The sequence below is a fragment of the Anabrus simplex genome, chromosome 6 (assembly GCF_040414725.1).
Source record: "Anabrus simplex isolate iqAnaSimp1 chromosome 6, ASM4041472v1, whole genome shotgun sequence".
NCBI lineage: Eukaryota > Metazoa > Arthropoda > Insecta > Orthoptera > Tettigoniidae > Anabrus > Anabrus simplex.
Genome location: NC_090270.1, coordinates 168369617 through 168383324, shown reverse-complemented (window position 1 = coordinate 168383324; position 13708 = coordinate 168369617). Strand labels below are relative to the sequence as shown.

The 13708-nt window shown below is 39.9% G+C and overlaps 1 protein-coding gene across 2 annotated transcripts in view; it reads right to left on the bottom strand.

Moving 5' to 3' along the window:
- LOC137501212 (dynein regulatory complex subunit 5-like) overlaps positions 1 to 13708 on the bottom strand; it is a 69583-nt gene that overhangs the window by 50882 nt on the left and 4993 nt on the right. Inside the window, exon 2 of one of the 2 annotated variants that reach the window (XR_011018421.1) lies at positions 12175 to 12727. The exons of the other annotated variant lie outside the window; for it this stretch is intronic. The gene's annotated coding sequence lies outside the window, so the exon portion shown is untranslated. Of the gene's footprint in view, positions 1 to 12174; positions 12728 to 13708 lie in introns of those variants that run through there. 2 annotated transcript variants of the gene reach the window in all.

The window sequence follows — 13708 nt, the reverse complement described above, 5'->3', positions numbered from 1 at the left end:
CCCATGCAGATGTTATAGTGTGTATAAAGTTGTTTTAGGGTTTTATTGTGTTTGCCCGATTTGACTTTGTGGCTGATGATGGCACATATCTGGTGCCGAAACTAGTACCTCATTTGAACGATATGTGATTCTTTCACATTAATAAATATCTTTGTATTGAATAGGAGGAACACTCTTAATTTTTAAATATTGTAATCCCACTTCAATACGGATCATGAAATTTCTAAATATTAATATTTATGGACCTAAGGAACTTCATCTCTGATGCCTGCAACCTAGATGAGTCTTTCTTAGTGACAGTGCAGGTTTCAATACCATATGTTAAGATTGGTGTGACGTACTGATTGAACATCACCAGCTTTGATTTTGTTGGTACTTTGGGATCCCAGAAGAGTGTTCGTACTTGCTGGTAAAAGTGAGAGCTCTTCTGCACTCTATTTTCCACCTCCTTTGTGGCTAGTTTATCTCGAGATATTACACTGCCAAGGTATGTCAAGCTTTCCACACTTTCTAGTGGATGGTTTCCTAGCATGATGTTTGCTGGTCGTCCCTCTCTGTTTATTGACATCACTACTGTTGTGAGTTCACTTATCTTGAGATTGAGCTCCTGGAACTTAACCTTCCATTCATTGAGTCTTGACTGTACTTCTTCCTCAGTTTCTCCACAGATCATAACATCATCAGCAAAGGCCATTGCATTTAGTTTACCAGAGGTTTCTTGATGTTCTTCATTATGTCATCCATGATGGTGATAAACAATAATGGGGATAGTGCACTGCCTTTCTGGACTCCACCTTCGGTCTTGAACCAGGATGAATGTCCATCACACAATCTACATACAGCTGGTACAGTTCTCATACAGCATCTGAACTTTCCTCACCAGTCCCTTATGATGTTTAAATGGGGTATGAGATCTTCTCCAGCCTGTGACTTGACCATATTGTCACAGAATGCATTGGAAGGGCATTTGCTGGATCCATCCAGAACTTTGTGGTGGCTTCTGTTGAGCCATACAATGGCTAGAGAATTTAGATCTAACTCTTTGAACCCATTTGCTTGCATGATTGTTTTCAGTGTTATAATGTGTATATCTTATAATTATGTATATAATAATTTGTGCTTACTGTTCATGTATATTTAATCTTTATATTGTTTTGTGTACATTACCATATGCTAATAATAATAACCAGTCCCTCTGGCACATTCCTTTTTCTCAGGCATTCCCATATCTTCTCTCTTGCAATGCTGTCATATGCCTTCTCACTGTCAAGGAAAACCATAAACAGATCTTTGCCTTTTTCCCAATATTTTTCCATTAACATATGGATACTGAAGATTAGGTCTGTTGTGACCTGTTAGGCCTGAAGCCATACTGTTCCTCTTCAAACTGTGGCTCTAAGATGACTCTCAATCTGCTCTCTAAGATTTTCTCAAGATTCTTAAGCCCATGAGAAAGGAGTGTTATTCCCCGATAGTTGGAGGATTTTCTTAAACAAGGGGATAATGACACCCTTGCTCCAATAAGCAGGTATCTTGACATCTTTCTAAATTGCACTGAGCACTCTGTGTAGCCACTGTAAACTCTAGACTCCTGCTGCTTTAATCATGTCTGTGCTGACTTCATCGATTCCTGGGGATTTCCCTTGTGGCATCTTCTTAAGGACTGCTTCTGTTTCTGCCCATGTAATGGGAGGTTCCTCTGTGCAGGTTCCAACAGCTGGTTCTTTTGCTCTCTGATCTGCTTCTGTCCTGTTCAATAGGTGATCAAAATGATTCCTCAGAACCTCTCTGATGTCCTCTTCTTTCCTAGCCAGCTTTCCATTAGGATCCTCAATTGCTTTGATGGTTTCAACTGAATTCCTTTTGTTTTTGAGCACTCTGAACAATAGTTTCATATTGCCTCTGCTGTCTTCCTTCAGTTTTTGAGTAAATTTCTCCCAGCACTTTATCTCCTCCTCCCTTACCTGTTCTGGCTTGGATTTCTCTTTATCTTGTTCTCTTTGTCCTTTCCTTTATTGAGGATCTTACTCTTTCATTCCACCAGGGTTTCTCTTTTTCCCTTACTCTCGCACTTGACTTCCCGCAAACCTCTATTGCTTCTTTTATCAAGGAATTTTTAAATCTTGTCCACTCTACCTCACTACTCTCCACTTCTTCTGTAGGCAGCTGTCCTCTTATATGGTCCTGATAGTCAGTCCTTCTTCCAATCTGTCGTAGTTCCCACACCTTAATCCTAGGTAATTTCCTGGTTGTTATCTTTGGTACATTAATGTCTTTCAGATCTGCTACTAATAACCGGTGATCGCTATCGAGGTTCTTACTTGGAATCACCTTGACATCAGTCACAAGTCTACTTCTTTCTTTATCTGTAATGATGGGGTACTCAATGACTGTCTTGCTCTTTCCATCCCAGCTGTAACGGGTAGTCTTGTGACTGACTCATTTGTTGAGCCAACTGTTTTTTACTAACAAACAGTTTCTTATGCAGAAGTCTAGGAGATGTTCCCCTTCTGAATTCCTTCTCCTATAGCCATGTGGTCCCATCACCTTCTCATAGCCATTCCTGTCTGTCCCAAGCTGAGCGTTAAGGTCCCTCTTGTCCTCTCTTCACTGATGGTCTCTTCGAGAAACTTGTTCTTTTCACCTTGACTGCAACCCGTCTGAGGGGCATACACTTGCACCAGTGTCAGCTTCTCTTTCCCAAGGTGAACTGTTGCCTTTATAATCCTTTCATTGATGTACTGGATCTCTGTAACACCATCTAACTCTTTAGACAATATCAATCCTACTCCATTTCTCATCTCTCCATTGTTACCATTCCAGTAGAGGGTATAGTTTTTCCTCAACTCTTTCTTCCATTTACCTTTCCATTTAGTTTCACTCAGTCCTAGGATTGATATTTTCCTTCTCTCCATGATGTCCACTAATTCTTCACATTTTCCAGTCAAACTCAGTACACTGATTGTTCCTATTTGAGTGTGTTGTCTTCTCTGGGGCTATTGCACAATCGCAAGGCTTGGCCTATCATCAGGCTGTAAGCCATCATACCTGGCATGGGTCTGCGGGTGCTGTTGTCTACTTCAAGTTCTTAGATTGCATCTGAGGCTCGTTTAAGTGTTGAAAGCGATTGCAGTTACTCTCCAACTGACTTGCTACGCCTAACGTTAGAGAAGATTTTCTGTCAGGTTTTATTTCCCTTAGCCTTTAGCAGTCCCCTGTCACATCTGCTAGGCAGCAGCTTCCAGTTGAATTTATGTGTCGTTTCCTACACAATGGCTTCAACAAGCCCCCTAAGGGTGAACTCCTCTGCCCTTAGCCATTGGTTCTCCCTTAGTTTGTCAGGTTTGGTAACAGCCGTCCAACCCTCAGCCAGACAGTTGCAGATAATACCATCTACTGTTGCAAACGGTACCAGGATGTACCTGACCTGATATGTTATGCTAATAAAACTAAAAATGTTGATTTACATCGCGTACAATTGATGTATCGATATTTTTAGCTAGCTTAGAGATAGCTGCGATAGCAACATTTTTGTTGGATAAAAATATTGAAATTGATGATGAAAAGTGTTTGGATATGTTTTCTAATTTAAAAAAATTCAGAGCCACATATGATGAAAAATATGAAGAGTCAGAGGAAATGGTCCAACAAATTAACACTGAGTCGTATAATAGTGAAGAACAATTTAGTGAATTACTTAAAACTGCGCAGTTCTTCTTTACAGTGCCAGCCCATAACACTTGTGTTGAGAGGTTGTTCTCCTTAACACAGGCACAGTGGTCAAAGGAGAGAAAGAGACTAACAGTTGATTCTGTAAAAGGGAACTGTTAAGAAAGATTCAATCCAATGAGAAATATTTTATTTTGTTTGTTTCTTATGTAAATAAAGCTATTTGACAACATAAAATTGAACTAATAATGTTTCATTTGGCAGTCCTATGAGTGTACTGATCAATCCCATTGAAGGTGTCCGCATTTTGGGGTTTCAGAATATGGTAAACCTACATACAAGTCTCTGGTAAGACTCCAATTAGAGTATGGTTCCTACACCAGGATTACTTGTCGCAAGAACTAGGAAAGATCGAAAAGAAAGAAGCATGACTTGTTGTGGATGAATTCTGACAAAAGAGTAGTGTTATGAAAATGTAGCAAACTTTGGGCTGCGAAGACTTGGGAGTAAGGAGATAAGCCGCTCAAATTAGCAAAATGTTCTGAGCTGAGGGTGGAGAGATGGAGTACAATGACATTAGCATATGAATACGTGTGAGTGAAGCTCTTACAGGTAGGAAGGGTCATTGCATGAAGATAAAGTTGGAATGCAAGAGGATAAATTTAGCCGAATACATGGTATGTTTCAAGAGATGGCATGGAGTGACATCAGTAGATGAATAAGCTTGAGCAGAGCTTTTACAGGTAAGAAAAGATCATTGTATGAACTCAAGAGGACAAATTAGGGCAAATATTCATTGATAGCAAAAGGAATGAATGGAATAATTTACCAAGGGAAATGTTTGATAAATTTTCAGTTCTTTGAAATCATTTCAGAAAGGATTAGGTAAACAACTGATAGGGAATCTGCCACCTGGGTGACTGCCATAAATGCAGATCAATGGCTGACTGACTGATTGATTGATTGATTGATTGATTGATTGATTGATTGATTGATTGATTGATTGATTGACAACTGGAGACTTTATTGCTATTTGCTTTACATCGCACTGACACAGATAGCTCTTATGGCGATGATGGGATAGGGAAGGCCTAGGAGTGGGAAGGAAGCAGCCGTGGCCTTAATTAAGGTACAGCGCCAGCATTTGCCTGGTGTGAAAATGGGAAACCATGGAAAATCATCTTCAGGGCTGCCAATAGTGGGATTCAGGATTCAAACCCACTATCTCCCAGATGCAAGCTCACAGCTGCGTGACTCTAACCGCCCGGCCAACACTCCTGGTCACTGGAGACTTTAATGCAATTGTGGGATGCGATAGGAAAGGAATGGAATTGGTCTGCACTTTTTGGATATGTAAAGAGGACTGAAGAGGGAGAGAATTTGGTGGATTTTTGTACGAGAAATTGATTAAGTGTGGTTCAGGAAGAAGAATAGTAGAAAAATTACAAAATATGGATTGGGAAACAGAAGGATAAAGACAGTAATTGATTACTTCGTTGTGGAAAGAGCAAATCGTAGACATTTATTACATGTAACTGTCTTGCCAGAAATAGCCTTTGATAGAGACCATAGAATAGTGGTAGAAAAAATGAAAGTAGGAAAATAGTGAAAATGAAAGAAATAAGATAGAAGAAATTAAAAGAATGGAAATTAAAAGATATGGAAGTAAAAGAATAATGGTAAAAATAATGAAATGAAATGGCGTATGGCTTTTAGTGCCGGGAGTGTCCGAGGACATGTTCGGCTCGCCAAGTGCAGGTCTTTTGATTTGACTCCCGTAGGTGACCTGCGCGTCGTGATGAGGATGAAATGATGATGAAGACAACACATACACTCAGCCCCCGTGTCAGCGAAATTAACCAATGATGGTTAAAATTCCCGACCCTGCCGGGAATCGAACCCGGGACCCCCGTGACCAAAGGCCAGCACGCTAACCATTTAGCCATGGAGCCAGACAGAATAATGGTAATATAAACTGAAACAGCACATAACTAGAACGGAGATGTAGAATGTGGAAGTAGAATGCGATTTTTTCAAGGAAGCATTTGTAAGATGTGCAGGGAATGCTTGTGGCAGAATAGCTGAAGTTAATTTTTTTGTCCATTTATAGAACTGATGAACACTAGAAACAGTATCAAAATGAGTTTAATATCTTAGTAATGTTGAAACATGTTGTTTCTGTTGATTTGTTGATTGAAATTGAATATTTTCAGGAAAAAGAGAGTAGGAGTGCAGAGAAACCACCAACCCATACAAAACTGCTGAAAGTGGGCATACAATACTTCTCTATACTAAGAAACTGAGGTCTCAAAATAACATGTGCAATGCTAGAATAAGGTACTTCATATAGCTTTGGATTCCACACAGCAAGCAGAAGGCAAAAAAGTACCAAACACAACCACTATTGTTAGCAAGAAACCAACAGTGGTCTAGAGTGGTGCTGTTGGCCCATAAGGGAAGTTACTGAACTCATTGTTTGCTTCTCTCGGTGTGAGAGGCAGTATTGCAGAAGTTGAAAATGTTATTTCCTGGCCTCTACTCAATGGGCTGAAATAATGATTAATGCATGAAAACTTTTAATATCTTTAACACTGGCAAGTTTCAAGAAAAAGCATTTGCACTTTTTGCATTTATCCAATCCCAATCAAATGACAGACATGATAAATTACTGTCTCTACATCAAGTATACTATCAACCCTTTTAAAATCATGGCAAAAAAATTAATGTAAAGATAGACACTATCATCATATAGTGACCACCAAAGTTCACTTCCTAACTCTCCTACAGAGCTTCCTCAATACCAGAACTCAGCGTGTGGTTCTTGATGGGTTCAGTTCGACTCTTGTTATGGTACATTCTGGCGTCCCACAGGGCAATGTCCTAGGTCCGCTTCTTTTTGTCTTATTTATTGACGATCTCATTAATACTATATCCTCCGTTTCTTGTGAAATTCTACTATTTGCAGATGACTGTAAAATATTCAAACAAATCGATTCATTATCAGGCGTAAACTCCTTACACAGTGGGCTTAACTCACTCTCTGAAGGGTGCTCCACATGGCGTCTTCAGCCTAATCCTGCCAAGTGTTCCTCTATTTCGATCACGCTTCGTAAATCCCCGATTCTCAGTAAATACTCCCTCCTCGGAAACCCGTTCCCAACTCTAACAGAACAAAATGACTTAGGAGTGTTGTTTGACAGCAAATTTTTATTTGTCTCCCATATACAAAAGATAACCTCACAAGCAATGTCACTTCTCGGTTTATTGTATAGATTTTCTGACATCACCGATGTCCACGCCCTCCGAACCTACTACATATCTTGCATCCTACCGATTATTGAATTCGCATCTCCTATTTGGTCTACCTCTTCACCCACTAATCTGAATCACATAGACCGTGTACAGTCATTCTTCTATGCCATTGTTAAAGCCAGAGTATCTGATTGTCGAAACTTGAGCAGTAATCAGATACTAGATAAGTTAAACCTTCACCCGTTATCTAGTTGCAGGAAAGTAGCCGACCTTAGATTCCTATATAACGCTGTTAACGGTTTATTTCGTTCTCCCGAACCTGCATCCTTCTTTTCCTTACATGTTCCAATTCGCAAAACCAGGACTAATCCGCCCCTTCATATTCCGTATTCCCGCCTCTCTCTCGTTCAAAGAAGTTTATTTATCTGCATACCAACCCTTCTTAACTCTTTATCTTCTGACAGGAACTTGGGACGTTTTTTCTTCATATGCCTCCTTTAATCGATTCTTCCTTAACTTAACCTAGTTCATTTTCTTCATATTCCTTTTTTTTCTCTTCTCATTGCTGTCTTCTCTTTTGTACATAATGTAATATTCATTTATTTATTTATTTATTTTTTACTGTACTATACCATTACTTATGTGTTATATCTGTTATGCCTAGCTATAAGTTCTTCTCTTCGTTTTACGTTCGATCTTCAATTTTCCTCGTTGTTTCTTTTGCCTTTATGTTTTGGTCTTCATTTTTGTGTCTCTATTGTTATTTTGTTAGTTTTTAATTTTTCCTCTATTTTTATCATAAGATGTTTTCTCCTCATTGTTCTTCCACTTATTTTTTTATGTTTGCCTTGTGCTACTCCACTGTAAATATATTTTTCCTTTGCGGAACTCTGTTTTGCTTCTCGCTGTTTTGGTTTCCCAACTAAATAAATAAATAAACAAACAAACAAGAGTTCACAGTAAACTCAAATGAGGTGTGCATAGCAAGCTGATGGGAAGGACAGGCTGTATATCCCACATACCCCTAGCAGTCCCTACCACCAAAGATAGCTGCTGTTCTGATAAGATACAGCCCCATATCATAAAAAACAGGAAAGATATGAAAAGCAGGCAATGATTTTTCTTTTCTTATCTTAATGTTACAGCAGATGAAGAAAATCATTTCTATTTTAATTTATGCAGACCTACCATCTTTGAAAGAAATTCTGTAAATGTTTCTGTATTTCACTTATCACTCTCCTAATCTCTCTTTCCAAGGACTCTGCTATACGCAAATTGTTCCGATAGGATTTCAGTTTCAAACTTCCCCACACATTTTTCGTCAGATAAGACACTCTTGAGTCTTGAGTTAATCCAGTAGCATGACACTTTTCAAACAAAGCATGGAAATTTGGTTTTGATGGTAGAGAATTTTCTGGAAATCATTTGCAATACACACCTATCATACATTTATTTTTCAAAAAAAGATTGTTTCAACAATAAACACTCATTGCTCAGTGGTGTACTTAACCATATTACTGTGCACTTTATAATCATAATAACTGAGCACATCAAGTAAATCACATATCTCACTGGAACAGGCTTGCAGGACATAGGATGGGACAAAGAAGCTGTTGTGTCCTGCCAGATAGCACCTTGCTCATCCCTTGAGTGGGGGGATACAGCCAATTCTTCCTGTCAGCATATCATCATCAGCAAGTTATTTCATTCCCACCCTCATGGGGTGGGCGGGCCATCAGCTCAACGAGGAGCTCTTCGGCCTTCGGTAGGGAAGAAAATATGAGAAAGTAGGTCACAGTGGAGTATGTATCGTACATACAATATAAAGAGAAGTTACGGAAGAGGCGCGGGGACACCACAACCAACAAGGCGGAACCCAGGGAGGACCCACACGGCCCCCGCCCAAGCGATCCCCAGCAACACCAGAAACGAAAACTTTATTGACACTGCTAGGCATCTCGGGCGCGCATTACAGAAGTGGAAAGTAGTACAGAGAAGATACAAAATATTTACAGATGCTGTTGAGGAAGAGGGAGGGGGTTCGAAAAGTAGGCATAAGTGGAAGGACTTGGGTAGTATTGAAGAAGGAGATAGTACAGATTAGTTGTGACATTGGTAATGGAAGTGGCCAGGAGACGGAGAATTTCTAGGATAGAGAGTGGCGGTAGGCTGAATGGAGGCTGGGGTACGGGGGGATGGATGGTGTGTAGCGGTGGGGTGGGTGGCAGCGTGGGACGCGAGCGAGGAGGAGGAGGAGGACGGGGAGGAGAGCTTACGTCACGAGGTGGGGAACGGGAAGGTTCCACGCGATAGGTGCGCCGATGAAGTCGAACGCCAGTGGTGAGCAAACGGTTAACTTCGTCGAAGGTCGAAAATTGAAGGCGGACCATAAACGTCGGTCCGTGGGCGTTAAAGATGCGAAAAGCTCGCCGAACTGGAACTCCTGCCTGGCGAAGATCGTGCAGTAGGTCTTGTTCTGCGATGACAGGATCAACACCACGAAGTACACAACTGAAAGTTGTAGGCAGGGGGGAAGTCGTGGAAGCACCAGACGCCTGGATGGAGACTGGCGGAGTAGTATTGAGAGAGTCGGCAGGGGGTAGCGGGGAACTCGGGACCGTGGTAGTGATAGAGGTGGGAGGAGTGGAAGGTAACGGAGAAGGATGACTGGAAGTCAAAAGAGTCATAGAAAGGGAGGGAGAACTAAGAGCGACAGTAGTGGATGTGGTGGTAGTGGCAGTAGTGATGGTGGTTGTAGTTACGGTAGAGGGAATGGAGCAAGAGAGTAAGTCATTAAGGCGAATAGGGAAATCAGGATCAGCGGCCAGCGTGCGTAAAGGATGGTCAGGAGTAGGGAGGACTACATGGTAGCGACGAAAGAGGGAGATCTCGCCTTCAGCGATGACGGCTTCGGCAGTGGCAGAAGAACGGAAGAAGACCACAACGTCCGGAGAGGGTTGACCGGACAGGGCATCTTGAAGACGGAGAACCAGTCGGGTGTAGACACCATCTTGACACAACCAGGTGCGGATATTGTCCGGCGAGAAGGCATTGTCCACATTCTTGATCAGACAAGAGTAAGCAGGCATGATGAGGGGAGGCGGCAGCCAACGAGGCGTCTGCCCAGTTCTTGTTCGTTTGGGCCGGTTGAGAGAGCAAAAATTGGCGATGAGAGGAGCACCACCCAACCGAAAAAATATGTGGACAGGAGGATGTTCCTGTCAGCTTGCTATGTCCACCTTACTTGAGTTTGCCTTGTTACTTTATTAGTAAGATAATTTACCACATTTCTTAAGGAATATGGAGAAACTGATAAAATCAAACTCAGACTTGACATTCTCAAGTAGTACATATCATGAGATCATTATAGATTGCAAAAGGCAGGTTCAAATCATTTCATTGTTTTTAAACAGAATTTAAACAGAAGAAGCCACAGCATTAGCTAAGAATAGAAGATTAGATGGTTTTGCTTAGCCTTCCCAACAGAATATTTGGTTTCTCTTTGTATGCTGGATAAAGCTAACTTAGGCCATCAAAAACTGCTTTATATCTCTTTATTTTACAATGGAAAACACATATTTTATGAGCTGGATATACCTAATACTCCTTTGAAATGTTTTAATATCCTCCATCCATTTGATGAACATATATTTTACATCTTGATTTGCCCTTTCAAGAGCCTCCATGGCTCAGGCAGCAGCATGCCAGCCTCTCACTGCTGGATACCGTGGTTCAAATCCTGGTCAATCCATGTGAGATTTGTGCTGGACAAAGCAGAGGCAGGACAGGTTTTTCTCTGGGTACTCCGGTTTTCCCTGTCAGCTTTCATTCCAGCAACACTCCCCACTCTCATTTCATTTCTTCTGTCAGTCATTAATCATTGCCCCAGAGGAGTGCGACAGGCCTTGGCAGCTGGCACAATTCCTATCCTCGTCCCAACACACCCCCTACTAAACTAATGGCAACTCAAATATAATTATACTTTAATCCCAAAGAAACCATTATTGTATAAACACGTAATAGTCCATACCCCCCTAATTTCAACAATACACCTGCCAAGATTCACCCCATCCCTGACCTGGTCATTGACTGGAAAACAGGTTGTAGATCTTCATCATTCATGTGCCGTTTCAATACTTTTCTGACTCAGGGAAGCCTTGGTTTTAATTGGAAAATCTTAAAATTGGGCTGTTTATTCTGCTGTTTTGAACTGGAGAACTGAAGGTCCACCTAGAAGAAGAAATATGTTGGTGGGATTGTTACACACTTGTTCAGCATGCTGAAAAACATACTAAATTATTATGAACACATTGAGGTTGAAGGCCGTATGCTGTATGGGCTGTGTTATTTATTGCAGAAAACAAAGAATGCGTACACTCTCTGATTTCATCGTTGTTACTATGAAACTAACATACTTTGTATGTTGATCGGTACTGCAGTATAAGATTTGATTCATATTGTTCTCAAAAAAGAAATATAAATGGCAGCAAACTATAGCTCTTCACATCATATTCTTGCTTTCAAATCGTGTCAGAGCTGAGTGGACTCGCCAGCAGTGTGCACCTAAGGGCGGCTATACGTGAACATACCCTGACCAACAATGATTTATACTAAATGAACAGACTTAACAGATCACACCTAGTATTTATGAACTAATTATTCTGCAGATTTATTTCTTGTCCAAACAATTCTGAATGGCCCAAAAACCAAATGAACTAAATATCAGCCATATTTCTTTAGTTAAGTTTATACGTTGAACTTTAAAAAAAAATGAAAACCTGCTAATTTCAATCCACTATTTCCATGGCAAGGGATCTATCAATTGTATGACAGTTTTCATAGATATGAAGTAGAAAGTATGAACTCAAATGTAGTGCAATAAAAAATTATGTAAGTCCAAAACTAGTATTTAATTTAAAAATCTGAAGTTAGTGAAAAGTGGCCGGTCTGGTGGATTAAAATGTATGAAAGTGAGAAAGAGCTCAATGTGTTAACCAAGTCAGTTGTGGTTATTCTCTCCACAGATGGGAATGGCTAATTTCAGAAGGCTGTGGCTGTGGAGCCACTCTCCAGACCAGTGGTCATTGATTACCCTCAATAAGCTTCTGCACCTCCATAATGTATATCCTTGATGCAACAGATAAAGAAATAGAGTAGGTTGGTGAACTCGTTCTGGAGATCTGAACGTCAGTAGGTTAATTTAACATGTTAAGTTTAAATTTATTTTAGTTTTCTTTGTACATCATATGCTACATTAATTTATCATCATCATCATCATCATCATCATCATCATCATCATCACTTTTTTTTATTTAATAAGGAAGACATTCTTTTTCAGTGTTGGCGCAGTTAATAGAACTTATAAGCTTTTCCATCTGTCAAAACATGAAATGTAACACTTAGAACACTATAATATATTTACAGGCTGGCGATGATGATAATGATGATGATGACATCACAATGCTGCTAGAGGTATGAAGCTGCTGAAAGTGCCTACTTTGAATAAAATAATGTTGAATACCTACTATATTATATTTTTCAGTCACTACTGCTTTTTAATTGTCTGACATTTGTTGCAAAATATTGTAGGGTTTACTCAGAAATATTGTTACATGAATTTCACATTTCATGAGAAAGTTGAGAATAACACAAGTTTCTTCATGTCATAATAATCTTGTGATATTTAATTGATGGCAATGACAGTTTTGTCCAGCAAGGACCCAGTTTGTCTATGATGCTGTTTGACAGGTATGTACTGTGAGTGACAGGGTGCACATGAAGGTATGCATTGTAGACACGATCTATCCTGAAAAGAGTAAACTATCTCAGTAAATTTAAGTAACAGAAAGGAACAAATAAGTGTCAAATTAAGTCGTATAAATAGAGATCAAAACAGGAAAAGAAACACATAATACGATAAACACAACTGATGAGGATTTAATAACAACTGATCGAGAGACTGATGATAGAGTCGACCCATTTGAAGAGGCAGTGTATGAAGATGCAGAGAATGTTCCTTTTCTTTTGTGCTTTCGTGTCTGTCTTCATCTCTTCCTTCTATTGCTCTCTCTTCCTACTCTGGTCATTCTGTTTGTCCTCTTATGTCTTTTTTTCATGCTCCTATCTCTTTTTACATGCCTTGAATCAAAATTTATGTTCCTTTCCATTACTTATATTGACTCACTGGGATCCTTTTCTCCTTTCATGTTTGTTCTGTATTCCTAGTTTTTTACAATCTGCATCTGCATTCATCTTTATCTCACGTCACTTCATTTTTTCTGTTGTTATCTGGCTCTCTTCTTATTCTACACTTTCCTTATCAAAACTGAAAAATCTCTTAATACGGCCCTTCAATGAATTTTGATGCCTGCCTTCCTGATGAAGCTGGGAAGCAGAAACAAGCTCATTAGAGGCTAAAAACAAGTGGATGCAGAAGAACTGGGACTGATGAGAATAAAATGCATTTATTTGAAGATGGCAGTGTAGGAAGATGTAGAGATTGTACTTCTCCTATTGTGTCCTCTTTCTATTATTCCCTCTTCCTACACTGACATGTCATTATCTCAGTAAATTTCTTAGTTTAAAATATTCCTTTTATCCTCCAACAATAATGTACACTGTTCATCAACTGTTTAATAGGTCCAGCATTACTAAAACAGGGATGATTCCTGGAATGGACCTTAGTCAACTCCATAGTTTTGAAGGGTAACACAATATATTTAACTCTTTATCTCAACATATCATAGATAGACAATACAAGAAAACTACACCCAGAGGTCTCTGCATT